The sequence below is a fragment of the Schistocerca americana genome, chromosome 5, assembly GCF_021461395.2.
Source record: "Schistocerca americana isolate TAMUIC-IGC-003095 chromosome 5, iqSchAmer2.1, whole genome shotgun sequence".
Taxonomy (NCBI): domain Eukaryota; kingdom Metazoa; phylum Arthropoda; class Insecta; order Orthoptera; family Acrididae; genus Schistocerca; species Schistocerca americana.
Window position 1 is genome coordinate 242430111 of NC_060123.1, and position 16373 is coordinate 242446483.

The 16373-nt window shown below is 41.7% G+C and overlaps 1 protein-coding gene across 1 annotated transcript in view; it reads left to right on the forward strand.

Annotated features, from left to right (window-relative positions):
- The window catches only part of LOC124616790 (gamma-tubulin complex component 6), a 254299-nt gene that overhangs the window by 174733 nt on the left and 63193 nt on the right, over positions 1–16373 (forward strand). The gene's annotated exons all lie outside the window — the stretch shown is intronic.

The window sequence follows — 16373 nt, forward strand, 5'->3', positions numbered from 1 at the left end:
GAATATTCTACCTTAGCTATATGCTTCTGATTAAGGTCTATATTTATTAATGGTGTCATACCATTCACTGTATGGAACTGTATGTACTGTGTCTTATCAAAATTCAGTGAGAGTCCGTTTACAAGGAACCACTTAGTAATTTTCTGAAAGACAGTATTGACAATTTCATCAGTTAATTCTTGTTTCTCAGGTGTGATTACTATACTTGTATCATCAGCGAAGAGAACTAACTTTGCCTCTTCATGAATATAGAATGGCAAGTCATTAATATATAATAAGAACAACAAAGGACCCAAGACTGACCCTTGTGGAACCCCATTCTTGATAGTTCCCCAGTTTGAGGAATGTGCTGATCTTTGCATGTTACGAGAACTACTTATTTCAACTTTCTGCACTCTTCCAGTTAGGTACGAATTAAACCATTTGTGCACTGTCCCACTCATGCCACAATACTTGAGCTTGTCTAGCAGAATTTCATGATTTACACAATCAAAAGCCTTTGAGAGATCACAAAAAATCCCAATGGGTGGTGTTCGGTTATTCAGATCATTCAAAATTTGACTGGTGAAAGCATATATGGCATTTTCTGTTGAAAAACCTTTCTGGAAACCAAACTGACATTTTGTTAGTACTTCATTTTTACAGATATGTGAAGCTACTCTTGAATACATTACTTTCTCAAAAATTTTGGATAAAGCTGTTAGAAGGGAGATTGGACGGTAATTGTTGACATCAGATCTATCCCCCTTTTTATGCAAAGGTATAACAATAGCATATTTCAGTCTATCAGGGAAAATGCCCTGTTCCAAAACACCACATCTTTCCCACATCCACATTGACCAGTGGAAGGATTCAAATATGCCTTTTATGTGGTTTCCACCACCATCTCACAACTTCTTATCCACCTACCAGCAATGGGATAGTAAGGCACTGCCCAGGATCCTCAAAGCAGCACTTACGTGCCATGATACAACCTGGACAGTGGCAGTACCATTAGTATTACTCAGCCTTCACACCACAGTCAAACGGGATATAAGCACATCATCAACCATAATGGTCTCTGATGAAACATTGTGACTTCCATCACAGTTTTTCATATCACACAGTAACCCTTGTACATTAGAGCCATCGTTTTTACTGTAGCAGGTGAAACCTGTAATGTCCAAGCTTCAACCTACAATGGCATCCTATCACAGAGAAACCAACATTTTCATCCAAAAAAATTTACTTAAGTCTTCATATGTGATGTTGGGGACAGATACCGTCTGCTTGCCTTTACAACCACCTCATGGTGGCCTGTACCAAGTTTTCATGCATAATGAGCGTACTCTGAAAATTTTATATGACAATAAACTAACAGCAGTGTGACTTGAAAGGGTAGAACCAGCTTACACGTTACCTGTCAACGACATACTGACTCAACACTGCGGTCTTTCGTCACCAAAAACGATGAGTGACCTCAATGAACCACTGATGGCAACAATGCATACACCACTATCAGCTAGCCAGGACACGTTTCGAGCTTCACAGTCAATGATGCCTCTTCATATGAGAGCAGATCATAAAGTCCAGTAAGAGTTCCCACACATTCCTAAAGTACACTAAGGTGGTAAAAGTCATGGGATTGTTATATGCACTTATACAGATGGTGGTAGTATCGCATACACAAGCTACAAAGGGGCAGTGCATTAGTGGAGTTATCTTCTGTACTCAGTAATTCATGTGAAAAGGTTTCCATCGTGACTGTGGCCACATGATGGGAATTCACAGACTTTGGGGAATGGTAGTTGGAGCTAGACGCATGGGTCAGTCCATTTTATAAATTGTTAGGGAATTCAGTATTCTGAACTCCACTGTGTCAGGAGTGTGCTGAGAATATCAAATTTCGAATATTACCTCTCACCACAGACGATACAGTGGTCGATGGCTTTTACTTAATGACCGAGAGTAGTAGCATTTGCAGAGAGTTGTCAGTGGTAATGGACAAGCAACACTGCTTGAAATAATCCCAGCAATCAATGAGAGAGGTTGATGAATGTATCTGTTAGGACAGTGCAGAAAAATGTAGTGTTAATGGGCTATCAAAGTAAGTGCGTTCACAAACAGCACAACATTGACCGCATCACCTCTCCTGGGCTCATGACCATATCGCTTGGACACTAGATGACTCAAAAACTGTGGTCTGGTCATATGAGTCCCAATTTCAGATGGTAAGAGTAGTTGGTAGGGGTTCGAGTGTGGTGCAGACCCCATGAAGCCATGGACCCTAGTTGTCAAAAAGACCCTGTGCAAGATGGTGGTGGCTCCATATTGGTGTGGGCTGTGTTTATCTGGAATGGACTGGGTTCTGTGGTCCAACTAACCAACCATTTGCAGCCATTCATGGACTTCATGTTCCCAAACAATGTGTCACCAAGCCACAATTTTTGGTGATTGATTTGAAGAACATTCTCGACAATTCAAGTGAATGATTTGGCCACCCAAATTGCTCAACATGAATTCCATCGAATATTTATGGGACCTTAATCGAAAGTCAGTTTTGTGCACAAAATCCTGCACTGGTAACACTTTCACAACTATGGATGGGTATGCAGGCAGCATGGCTCAATATTTCTGCAGGGGACCTCCAACAACTTGTTGAGTCCATGCCACATTGACTTGCTGCATTATGGCAGGCAAAAGAAGTTGTGACACAATATTAGGAGTATCCCATGACTTATGTCGCTTCAGTGTATATTCTTTCGTGAGCATGTCGAACCTCTGTATCTTGGGAAGAAAACATTCATTTCTCTCTGGTTCATGTATGAGAACACCTTTCTTCGTGTGTGTTAGTTGATGTTGAATGTCTGTTTGCAAGTTGTAATTTAAATTTGAGTTCTCATTTAGCATACTTAAATGTGTGGTGTTTATTGTGGTTGAAGCATTCACAGAGCTAACATAGCTAAAGATGTTACCAACTTAAAATTACTAAGAAATATCATCTAGCAGTCAGTCATAAGAGACACACATACATTTTGTAAGAGAACTGGACAAAAATTTTTCTTCTGTCTGAAGTAGTTATATTTAAAAACGGCATTATCTATGTCATTGTTTATGAGTCAAATTGTATCCTGACTAACACTGGTCGACAATAAATAAATGGTTTGCAGTTTTAAATGGTACCCCTCCAAAAGTTCAATTTCTTTTGTTTAGAAATTGCCATTTATAATTATTTGGTCGAACTAGGTTTGTGAGAAGAAGACTATGTGGGGCACATGTTACACTGAAGGTAACTACTTGTCCCCCTAAAATTTAAAACTGTGAAAGTAATTTGCTGACGCATTTCATTTCCTTATCATTTGTGTGTAAAAGATGATTCTGGCATTAAAATCATTCTGTGACATAGGCTCATCATGTAGTTAATGTTTTAATATTGCTATATTAATTCAGTATTAATCAAAAAACAGCTTTTTACTTGTATTCAATTGGCTGCACTAAGATTGTTGAAATCCCTGCATTGTCTGCAATAGCACACTCACTCTGATATGTGATGAAATCAAAATTATTCTATACAGTCTATGTGAATCACCACACATACATTTGACTAATAAAATTCAGTACTTTATAGTGAAAGGAAATTTGCAATGGAAATGAAGTAACATCAGATCTGGCCCAAAGAAATGTGTAGAACCTCAAAAGGTCTCAATTTACAAAAAACAATTTATCAGACAGGATCAGCAGCTCTCTTAGATTGGTTTCTGAAGATGCTGTTTTCTACAGGTGAGTATTGTCTTTAAACGAGGCAATGTAAGAAGAGCTTACAAAATTTCCATTTGATGTAATGAATTATAGGTGTCTTTAAATGAGAATAATGCAAGATAATGCCTATAACAAAGAGAAAGAAGCCAATAATATCAGATTACAATATTAGTGATGAACATCTTGAAAATATCACATTTTATAAGCATGTAGATGTAATATTAAGAAGTGATGTGAAATGAGACAAATATGTGAAATCAGTACTAGGGAAAGCATGTGGAAGATTTAGATTTGTTGAAAACATTCTGGAAAAGTGCTGTGCGTATGTAAAGAAAATTGCGTACCAATTCTAAGAGTATTGTTTCAGTGTTTTAGAGTCCTTATCAAGTCGGCACCACAAGAGACATAAATCAGATTCAGAGCACTGTTTTGTAAATTTAGAGAACATGAATTTTAGGAAGTCAGTGGGCCCATTCTGCTGCCTTCATTGCAAATTTCATGTTGTGATAATGAGGATAAGATTAGGGATATAAGAGTGTCTACTGAGCTATATAGACAACCATTCTTCCCTTACTCGGCATATGAGTGGAATCAGACAGAAAGTAACTAATACTGGTAAAAGTGCTACCCGCGGTTGCTTCATCAGGAAAGAGGGAAGGAGAGGGAAAGACAAAAGGATGTGGGTTTTAAGGGAGAGGGTAAGGAGTCATTCCAATCCCGGGAGCGGAAAGACTTACCATAGGGGGAAAAAGGGGCAGGTATACACTCGCACACACACACATATCCATCCGCTCATATACAGACACAAGGAGACATATGTAAAGGTAAAGAGTTTGGGCAGAGATGTCAGTCGAGGCGGAAGTACAGCGGCAAAGATGTTGTTGAATGACAGGTGAGGTATGAACGGCGGCAACTTGAAATTAGCAGAGGTTGAGGCGGAGATTGAGGCCTGGTGGGTAACGTGAAGAGAGGATATATTGAAGGGCAAGTTCCCATCTCCGGAGTTCTGATAGGTTGGTGTTAGTGGGAAGTATCCAGATAACCCGGATAGTGGGAACACTGTTCCAAGATGTGCTGGCCGTGCACCAAGGCACGTTTAGCCACAGGGTGATCCTTATTACCAACAAACATTGTCTGCCTGTGTCCGTTCATGTGAATGGACAGTTTGTTGCTGGTCATTCCCACATAGAAAGCTTCACAGTATAGGCAGGTCAGTTGGTAAATCACATGGGTGCTTTCACACGTGGCTCTGCCTTTGATCGTGTACACCTTCCAGATTACAGGACTGGAGTAGGTGGTGGTGAGAGGGTGCATGGGACAGGTTTTACACTGGGGGCAGTTACAAGGGTAGGAGCCAGAGGGTAGGGAAGGTGGTTTGGGGATTTCATAGGGATGAATCAAGAGGTTACGAAGGTTAGGTGGACGGCGGATAGACACTCTTGGTGGAGTGGGGAGGATTTCATGAAGGATGAATCTCATTTCAGGGCAGGATTTGAGGAACTCGTATCCCTGCTGGAGACCCACATTCAGAATCTGATCCAGTCCCGGAAAGTATCCTGTCACAAGTGGGGCACTTTTGTGGTTCTTCTGTGGGAGTTTCTGGGTTTGAGAGGATAAGGAAGTGGCTCTGATTATCTGCTTCTGTACCAGGTCGGGAGGGCAGTTGCGGGATGCGAAAGCTGTTTTCAGGTTGTTGGTGTAATGGTTCAGGGATTCAGGAATGCAGCAGATTCGTTTGCCACGAAGACCTAGGCTGTAGGGAAGGGACCGTTTGATATGGAATGGGTGGCAGCTGTCATAATGGAGGTACTGTTGCTTGTTGGTGGGTTTGATGTGGACGGATGTGTGAAGCTGGCCATTGGACAGATAGAGGTCAACGTCAAGGAAAGTGGCATGGGATTTGGAGTAGGAGCAAGTGAATCTGATGGAACCAAAGGAGTAGAGATTGGAGAGGAAATTCTGGAGTTCTTCTTCACTGTGAGTCCAGACCATGAAGATATCATCAATAATCTGTACCAAACTTTGGGTTGTCAGGCCTGGGTAACCAAGAAGGCTTCCTCTAAGCGACCCATAAATAGGTTGGCATACGAGGGGGCCATCCTGGTACCCATGGCTGTTCCCTTTAATTGTTGGTATGTCTGGCCTTCGAAAGTGAAGAAGTTGTGAGTCAGGATGAAGCTGGCTAAGGTAATGAGGAAAGAGGTTTTAGGTAGGGTGGCAGGTGATCGGCATGAAAGGAAGTGCTCCATCGCAGCGAGGCCCTGGACGTGCGGAATATTTGTGTATAAGGAAGTGGCATCAATGGTTACAAGGATGGTTTTTGGGGTAACAGATTCGGTAAGGATTCCAGGCGTTCAAGAAAGTGGTTGGTGTCTTTGATGAAGGATGGGAGACTGCATGTAATGGGTTGAAGGTGTTGATCTACGTAGGCTTGGTAACCAGCTACAATGGGGTGGCCGGGATGATTGAGTTTGTGAATTTTAGGAAGTAGGTAGAACTTGGGGGTGCAGGGTGTCGGTGGGGTCAGTAGGTTGATGGAGTCAGGTGAAAGGTTTTTTAGGGGGCTTAAGGTTCTGAGGATTCCTTGAAGCTCTGCCTGGACATCAGGAATGGGATTACCTTGGCAAACTTTGTATGTAGTGTTGTCTGAAAGCTGACGCAGTCCCTCAGCCACATACTCCCGACGATCAAGTACCACGGTCGTGGAACCCTTGTCCGCCAGAAGAATGGTGATGGATCGGTCAGCCTTCAGATCACAGATAGCCTGGGCTTCAGCTGTGGTGATGTTTGGAGTAGGATTAAGGTTTTTCAAGAAGGATTGAGAGGCAAGGCTGGAAGTGAGAAATTCCTGGAAGGTTTGGAGAGGCTGATTTTGAGGAAGAGGAGGTGGGTCCCACTGTGACCGATGACGAAACTGTTCCAGGCAGCGTTCAATTTGGATAGTGTCTTGGGGAGTTGGATCATTAGGAGTAGGATTGGGATTATTTTTCTTTGTGGCAAATTGATATTTCCTGCAGAGAGTACGAGTGTAGGACAGTAAATCTTTGATGAGAGCTGTTTGGTTGAATCTGGGAGTAGGGCTGTAGGGGAGTAGGCCTTTGGATAGGACAAAGGTTTCGGATTGGGAGAGAGGTTTGGTGGAAAGGTTAACTACTGAATTGGGGTGTTGTGGTTCCAGATTGTGTTGATTAGAATTTTGAGGTTTTGGGGGGAGTGGAGCTGGAAGTGGGAGATTGGGTACATGGGAGAGACTGGGTCTGTGTGCAATGAGAGGAGGTTGAGGTTTGCTGGAAAGGTTGTGGAGGGTGAGTGAGTTGCCTTTCCGGAGGTGGGAAACCAGGAGATTGGATAATTTTTTGAGGTGGCGGGTGGCATGCTGTTCTAATTTGCGGTTGGCCTCTGTAGGAGGATGCTCTGAACAGCCGGTGTGGATGTGGGAGAGGAAAGATTGAGGACTTTTATTAAGGATAGGAGTTGACAGGTGTGTTCATTGGCTGAGTTGATGTGTAGGTGAAGGATTAGGCGGGTGAGGGCTATGGATTTTTCAGTTTGGAACTGGTATAAGGACAGATGGAAAGAAAGGTGCAGCCAGAGATGGGAACTTTAAGTGTGAGGCCTTTGGGGGTAATGCCAAATGTTAGACAAGCCTGAGTAAATAAAATATGGGAGCGTAATCTGGCTAGGGTGAAGGCATGTTTGCGGAGGAAATGTAAATAAAACTTAATGGGGTCGTCATGGGGATGTTGTGAGGGTGACATGGTATTAGAAGGTGGAAAGTGTAACATGAGGCTGAAATGAAAATGAGATAATAATAATAATAATATATATGGAGAGAGATAAAGGTGAACTAGAAAGCAACTGGACATCTGGTGTGAAAAAAGTCGAAAAAGTGTTTGTTAAAGCTGAGCTATGTTGATCCTGTGGTGCACTTGGGTTGGTAAACAACAATATGCACATAGGTTAGGTGGTTGTGTTCTCTCTAAAACATGTTAAAGGGTGGAGAAATTCGGGAAAATTTTGAAAAAACTGTGTGTAAATGTATTGAAAGGAGTGGTTTTGTGGTGGCAGATTATGAAAATGAGGCTAACAATCGTCTGACGAAGAAATAATGATGTTAAAACCTGTGGGAAGCGGCTAAAAATGATCAGTGATATGGTAAAAACGGAAATGGAAATAAAGCAAAAGTTGTTAGAACTAACCGAAATGGTTGTTTAATAGGTGAAAGAAACTGTTTGTGAACTGAAAACGGTGGATTTTATAGCAGCGGTAGTGTTTAAAGTGGAAAAAAATTTTTTTGGTTATGGTTTGGAAGTGAGTTATGTATTATTGAGTATATATAGGCAGGATAAAATTGTATGGTAGATTATGGTAAAAGGGAGAAGGTGAATACAAAGTGAAACCCCCAACTGCCATTGTGTTTCCCACCTTGATGGAAGGGTAATAGGGGAAAAATAACAAAAGAAAAAGAAAAGAAAAAAAACATTTCTGGTAAAATTGATCTTACCAAAAAATGAAGCCACAAGCAATTTTGTCTCATAGGAAAGCACATTACATAGTTTCCCACAGCCAGGTAGGTGGTTCCAGTGATGGAGCTTATTGGCCTTCACCCCAAGTGCCTCCTTACCTTAGAATTGCGTGGCTCAGCAGCCAGCAAAGAATTGCATATTGCTCCAAATATCTGCTTGGTCATTTCTGTTAACTCCTGCGTACCCCAGTACCCACATTGTGAATTCTGATTTATTTGTCTCACAATGTACATAATCTATATCTAAAAACAAAGATGATGTGACTTACCAAACGAAAGCACTAGCAGGTCGATAGACACACAAACAAACACAAACATACACACAAAATTCAAGCTTTCGCAACAAACTGTTGCCTCATCAGGAAAGAGGGAAGGAGAGAGAAAGACGAAAGGATGTGGGTTTTAAGGGAGAGGGTAAAGAGTCATTCCAATCCCGGGAGCGGAAAGACTTACCTTAGGGGGAAAAAAGGACGGGTATACACTCGCGCACACACACACATATCCATCCACACATATACAGACACAAGCAGACATATGTACATAATCTAAATCATTTGCTTCAGGTACAGGAGACACATCAAAATTGCTGTAAAACTTCACCATAAACAAAGAACAGCTGATGTTAACAAACAGCATCATAATAATAATTCAATTTTCGTATATGTACATACAATTACCCCTTGCTCAGATTGTCATTTCATCCTCTATGAATTTTCCTATTGAATAATAGTATTTCCCCAAAGAATCTGCTGTAGTCTCATTTTTAAAATTTCTGGTTTCACATTGAATATGTTTTTGCCCATTAACTTCTTAAATTGTCATCCCCATATACTGTGGAGTCCATGCATATAATTTCAGCTGGTGTGTGGATAGCATAAAATTATTTTTATTTCCTGTGTGGTTAAAATGATTCTTCTCAAATAATTTTTGTTTGCTATGTAGGAAGATTATAATTTCATATATGTATGTGGAGAGAACTGTTAGGATTTGTAGTTTCCGAATTAATGGGCAACAAGAGTCTGTTTGTTATGCAGTACACATGTATCAGACAATTATCTTTTGCGGTTTCAGTATTCAAGATGCACTGCTTGAACTCTCACAGAAAAGTATCCCATATCTAGTGACAGATTCAAAAGAAATATGATAAGCAATTTTTCGTGCACTCAGGTCAGTGGCATTTGCTAGTCTTTGCATTGCAAATGCAAAACTGCTTAGCTTATTTAATAGGAAGCCAATATGTGTGTTCCAGCTTAAGTTCTTGTCCACATTTAGTCACAGGAATTCAACCATGTCAACTTCTTTCATAAGTTGATTGTTATGTTGTATTGTAAGTTCCACACATTTTGAATGTTTGGTTTTGAAATGTACCATATGGGTTATTGCAATGTTCTGTTTCAACCCATTTAACTGGAACCAGTTTTCTAAGGTGTCCATTGTGCTTACAATGGAGCTCATAATTTTTTCTACATTGTGATCTTCAATTAAAACATATGTATTGTCTGCAAATAGAACTGTTGGGGAATTTATAGTTATGGGTAAGTCATTTATGTAGAATAGGAACAGGATTGAGGCACACCTTGTGATACTGTACTCCATTTGGAATAATAATTCACTGCATCTGAGGTTACAGTTACCCTTTGTTTTCTGTTGTGTAAATATGATGTTAACCAATTTAGAGCATTGTCTCTAATCCTGTATTTGTCGAATTTGTACGAGGGTCACTCCAAAAGAAATGTACACTATTGTTTTTAAATCCATCTTTTATTCTACATGTTTGAAAGTTTTACAGTGTGTAGATACATCCTTTAGGAACAATATTTTCATTTCTCCACATAATTTCCATCCCTTTCAACTGCCTTACGCCATCTTGGAACCAGCACCTGTATACCCGCACGGTAAAATTCTGGACCAACCTGTTGGAGCCACTGTTCGGCAGCATGCACAAGGAAGTCATCATCTTCAAACCTTGTTCCACGAAGAGAGTCTTTCAGTTTCCCAAAGAGATGATAGTCATATGCAGCCAGGTCAGGACTGTAATGCTGGTGTTTCAGTTTTGTCCATCCAAGTTTTGTGATCGCTTCCATGGTTTTGTGACTGACATGTGGCCGTGCATTGTCGTGCAACAGCAAAACATCCTGCTATTGCCGATGTGGTCGAACACGACTCAGTCGAGCTTGAAGTTTCTTCACTGTCGTCACATATGCATCAGAATTTATGGTGGTTCCACTTGGCATGATGTCCACAAGCAATAGTCCTTCGGAATCGAAAAACACCGTAGCCATAACTTTTCCAGAAGAAGGTGTGGTTTTGAATTTTTTTTCTTGGGTGCATTTGCATGTACTGCTCCATTAATTGCCTCATCTCTGGTGAAAAATGATAGAGCCATGTTTCATCACCTGTTACAATTCTTCCAAGAAATTCATCTCCACCATTCTCGTACTGTTCCAACAGTTCATTGCATACCGTTTTTCTTGTTTCTTTGTGAGCCACTGTCAACATCCTGGGAACCCACCTGGCACAAACCTTTTTCACACCAACACTTTCAGTATTCTGCAAACACTTCCTTCCCCTATCCCAACGTAGCATGACAATTTGTTCATAGTGATGTGTCTGTCAGCAGTCACCAATTCATTAACTCTCTGCACATTGTCTGGAGAGTGTGCAGTACGAGGCCTGCCACTGGGAGGACAATCCTCAATATTACCATGCCCGCTTTCAACACATAACCTGCTTTCCCACTGACTAACTGTACTGCGATCGACAGCAGCATCTCTATACACCTTTTTCAACCTCTTGTGGATGTTACCCACTGTCTCATTTTCACAGCACAGGAATTCTATGACAGCACATTGCTTCTAATGAATGTCAAGTGTAGCAGCCATCTTGAAGACATGCTGTGATGGCGCCACTCACAGGAACAGGTTGAACTAAGTTTGAAAACAAGTGGGAAGGACGTATCTACACATTATAAAACTTTCACACATGCAGAATGAAAACTGTAATTTTACAAAAATAGTGTGCATTTCTTTTTGAGTGACCCTCGTAGATAAGCAAGACATGGTTCATGGGGGTGATTACGTAGGTTCATGGAGTTTCCTCTTCCTGGCACTAGAAATTTTTATACCCTGGGTTATCCATTTAAGTTTATTAGCCATATTGTTGCATTTGGTTCTAAGTGGAAAAGTTTCATTAACTATTTCAAGAAAGTACTTAAAAATGGTTAAAGTTACTAGTAACAATATTATGAGAAGGAAAGTTGCTACTCACCATATAGCGGAGATGCTGAGTCACAGAGAGGTACAACAAAAAGATTTTCACACTTACAGCTTTTGCCCAATGACCTTTGTCAACAACACACACACACACACACACACACACACACACACACACACACACACACGTGCAAATGCAACTCACATAAGCTACTGCAACTAAAACCACACTGCGAGCAGCAGTGCCAGTGCATGATGGGAGTGGCGACTGGGTGGGGGAAAGGAGGAGGCTGGGGTGGGGGGAGGGAGGGATAGTGTGGTGGGGATGGCGGACAGTGAAATGTTGCAGGTTGGGCGGCGGGCAGGGGAGAGGTGGGGTGGGAGGGGGAGGAAGTAGTGGAAAAGGAGAGACATAGAGTGAAATAAATAAAAAAAATAAAATAAAAACAGGACTGGGTGTGGTGGTGGAATGCCGGCTGTGTAGTGCTGGAACGGGAGCAGGGAAGGGGCTGGATGGGGGAGGACAGCGACTAACAAAGGTTGAGGCTAGGAGGGTTATGGGAACGTAGGATGTATTGCAGGGAAAGTTCCCACCTGTGCAATTCAGAAAAGCTGGTGTTGGTGAGAAGGATCCATATGGCACAGGCTGTGAAGCTGTCATTGGAATGAAGGATATGATGTTTGACAGAAACAGTGTGGTTCACTTGTTTCTTGACCACAGTTTGTCAGTGGCCATTCATACAGACAGACAGACAGCTTGTTGGTTGTCATGCCTACATAGAATGCAGCACAGTGGTTGCAGCTTAGCTCATAGACCACGTGACTGGTTTCACAGGTAGCCCTGTCTTTGATGGTATAGGTGATGTTAGTGACCTGTCTGGAGTAGGTGTGGTGGGAGGATGTATGGGACAGGTCTTGCATCTAGGTATCTTACAGGGGTATGAGCCATGAGGTAGGTGGAGGTCCACATTTAGGAAGGTGGCTTGTTAGGTTGAGTATGACCAAGTGAAGCAAATGGGGGAGAAGTTTTTGAGGTTCTGGAGGAATGCGGATACGGTATCCTCACCTTTGATCCAGATAGCAAAGATGTCATCAGTGAATCTGAACCAGGTGAGGGGTTTAGGGTTCTGGGTGTTAAGGAAGGATTCCTTTAGATGGCCCATGAGTAGGTTGGCATAGGATGGTGCCATGCAGGTGCCCATAGCTGTACCCCGGATTTGTTTGTAGGTAATGCCTTCAAAGGAGAAGTAATTGTGGGTGAGGATACAGTTGGTCAGGGCGACTAGGAAGCAGGTTGTCGGTTTGGAATCCATCAGGCGTTGGGAAAGGTAGTGTTCAATAGTGGTAAGGCCATGGGCATTAGGAATTTTAGTGTACAGGGAGATGGCGTCAATAGTGACAAGCAGGACACCGTGTGGTAAAGGGACAGGAACTTGAAGCGTCAGTGGAGGAAATGATTGGTATATTTTATATAGGAGGGTAGGTTCCAGGTAATGGGTTGGAGGTGTTGGTCTATGAGAGCAGAGATTCTCTCAGTGGGGGCACAGTAACTGGCTACAATGGGGCATGCTGGGTGGTTACGTTTATGGACTTTAGGAAGCATATAGAAGGTAGGAGTGCAGGGAATGGTAGGGGTGAGTAGATAGATGGACTCCAGGGAGATGTTCTGGGATGGGCCTAAGGATTTGAGTAGTGATTGGAGATCCTGCTGGATTATTGGACTGGGGTCACTGTGACAAGGTTTGTAGGTGGAAGTATCTGACAGGTGGCGGAGTCCTTGCGCCAGGTAATCCTTGTGGTTCAGAACAACAGTGGTGGAGCCTTTGTCTGCAGGTAGGATTATAAGTTCGGGATCAGTTTTTGGATGGTGGACTGCGGTTCTTTATATGGATGTAATGTTAATCTGCGTGTTGAGGGATCTGGGGAGTGTTGTTGAGGCAAGGTTTGAGGTTAAAAAACTCTGGAAAGTTAACAGGGGGTGGTTTGGGGGCAGTGGGAGTGGATCATGGTTGGATGGAGGAGTGAACTGAGTTAGGCAAGGTTGATTCTGATTGGTAGGGTTGGTGGCGAAAAAGTGTTTCCACTGTAGGGACCAGGAGAAGTAGAGAAGGTCTTTAACAAGTCCTGCATGATTGAATTTGGGAGTGGGGCAAAAGATGAGGCTTTTGGAAAGGACTGATATTTCTGTGGGGCTAAGGCTTCTAGAGGAAAGGTTCATGACTGTGTTGTGGGTCTGTTTGGGTTCTGGCTTCTATGTGGTGGTGGGAGGGAGTTTTGGAAGGTGGGGTAAGTGTAGTAGGTCTGGGAAACAGGTTTTGTCAGCAATGAGGGGGTGTGGGGGAGGTTGTTGTAGAGGTGGTGGACAGTGACACTCCAAGGTGGTGGTAGGACGTGAGCAGGATGGAGAGCTTTTTGAGGTGGTGTCGTGCATGTTGCTCAAGTTCCTGCAGGGCAAGAGTTTCAGTGTGTGTTATGGGTTCGAGGAATTTGGGATTGCAGAGCAGGATAATCTTGTGCATGGAGAGAAGGTACTGCAAGGAGGTTTGGGCTTGGTTGATGTGGTTTTTCAGGACTACCGGTATGTTGGTGAGGTCTAAGGATTGGCAGAATTTGAACAGGTAGAGGTCATTGCGGAAGGAGGGGTGGCAGCCAGAGATGGGTAATTTGATGGTAAGGCCATTAGGGGGCATTCCACTAGCCAAGCAACAATGCAGGAACGGTATTTGGGACTGACATCTGTCTAGGGATAAGGAGACTTTTCTGTATTGACGCAGATGGTAGGAGCAAGGATCCATGGTGGCGGAAAAATGCGAAAAATTACATAAATAATGTAGAATAGCGTCCAAAAAATTTCAAAAAAATACTACCAAATACGTGTGAATATATACGAAAAGGATGAAATGGATGCAAAAGGGGGAAGCCAGATGAAATCTGAGGGAGTCGACGATAGCGAAAACTCGCTAAAATTGTTGAGAATTCAAAAGAAAATAATAACAAAGGAGAAGTGCACTGGGTTAGAATTGAAGAAAAGTCATCAGGCAAAAATCAAACAGTGGAACATCCAGGATGGAATGCAACAATATTATGAGAAGGAAAGTTGCTACTCACCATATAGTGGAGATGCTGAATCACGGATAGGCACAACAAAAAGATTGTCACACGTAAAGCTTTTGGGCCAATGGCCTTTGTCAACAATAGACACACAAGCCACTGTTTTATTTTTTTATTTGTTTCTCTCTATGTCTCACCTTTTCCGCTACCTCCCTCCCCTCCTTTTCCGCTACCTCCCTCCCCCCTGCCCACCTCTTCCCTGCCCACTGCCCAACCTGCAGCATGTCACAGTCCGCCATCCCCACCATACTACCCCTCCCCCTCCCCGCCCCAGCCTCCTCCTTTCCCCTACCCAGTCACTACTCCCATCATGCACTGGCTCTGCTGCTCGCAGTGTGGTTTCAGTTGCCTGAGACAGCAGTTGTGTGTGTGAGTTGCATTTTCATGTGTGTGTGTGTGTGTGTGTGTGTGTGTGTGTGTGTGTGTGTGTGTGTTTTTGTCTATTGTTGACAAACGCCATTGGACGAAAACTTTAAGTGTGAAAATCTTTTTGTTGTGCCTATCTGTGACTCAGAAACTCCGCTATATTGTGAATAGCAACTTTCCTTCTCATAATGTTGTTACATTCCATCCTGGATTTTCCATTGTTTAAAGTCACTGTTATTGGAAATACAGCTGTTGTAAGGCTATTCAACCCCTCTTAACTTATTTCTAAATATAACTGAATTTTTGTAATTGAAGTTCCTTTCTGTACGGTTTTTATTACATGAAATTTGTTTCTTAATTTTTGATAGTTCAGTGAATAATGCATAGTGGTCGGAGGTTCCTAAATTTATGTAAATTTTATAAACATCTTCAAATACATAATTTGTTAGAATATTATGAATACAGGTAGCTGACTGCATTTACTCTAGTGGGTTGCATGAAGTTAATGTTGAAGCCGAAGTTTTTTTTATTAAGTCAGTGAGGTTGGACATATCATTGCTTTCAACTATAATATCAATATTGAAGTCAGCAGCTATTATTATCTTTGTCCTTTTTTCTTTACTGAGTTTTTCAAGCAGGCTATGAAATTTCACCGCAAAAGCTTCATTTGTAGCTTTCTCTGGTACTCTGTAAATAGAAGCTACTGTGATGTTTAGGCCCCTCAATTCGATACAGCAGCTTTCAAATATACTCTCTTCATTCAAATGATTAAAATCATTTCTTATTTCATATTTTATATCAGAATGAGTAAGTATGCAAGAGTCTCCATGTGATTTCTCTCACCTGCAAAAGCTGTTGGCTAATTCGATTAAGAATTTTAATTTTGTCAGATATAAGCCAATGTTCATTGAAGCAAATAACTTTGATATTTCAACAGTCAGATAGAATAATTTGTCATTTGTCTAGTTTATGACTTTTGTTTGAAAAGTCAGCACTTAGAACATTAGTATTGAAGTGCATTATGTAGGGATATTCTTGTCTATTTAAAAAATAAAACTTTCTTTTCCTTTGGCTGCAGGAGAAGAAAGAAGTCAGTATAAATGAGAGCATTTTCTCTGAATTACACATTAGCTGTGATAGTTGTAGGGCACTGGCAGAATTGAAGCAGATGAGAAATTTCTCTCCATAGTGACTCCTCTACTGCTCCTGTACTTTCAGGATCTCACATAGCTCAAAAAGTTTAACACACTCATGTACCAAGATCATATTTAAAATATTTCTTAATCTATTTTGTATTCATTTTTGAAAACAGTTTCTTCAAAGTATTAATTAAATGCTATATTAGGAAATCATTCAGGAAATGTTGGCTGCCTTTTGTCTCATTAACAGCTCCAATACTGTAAAAAAATTCTTGAATAAAA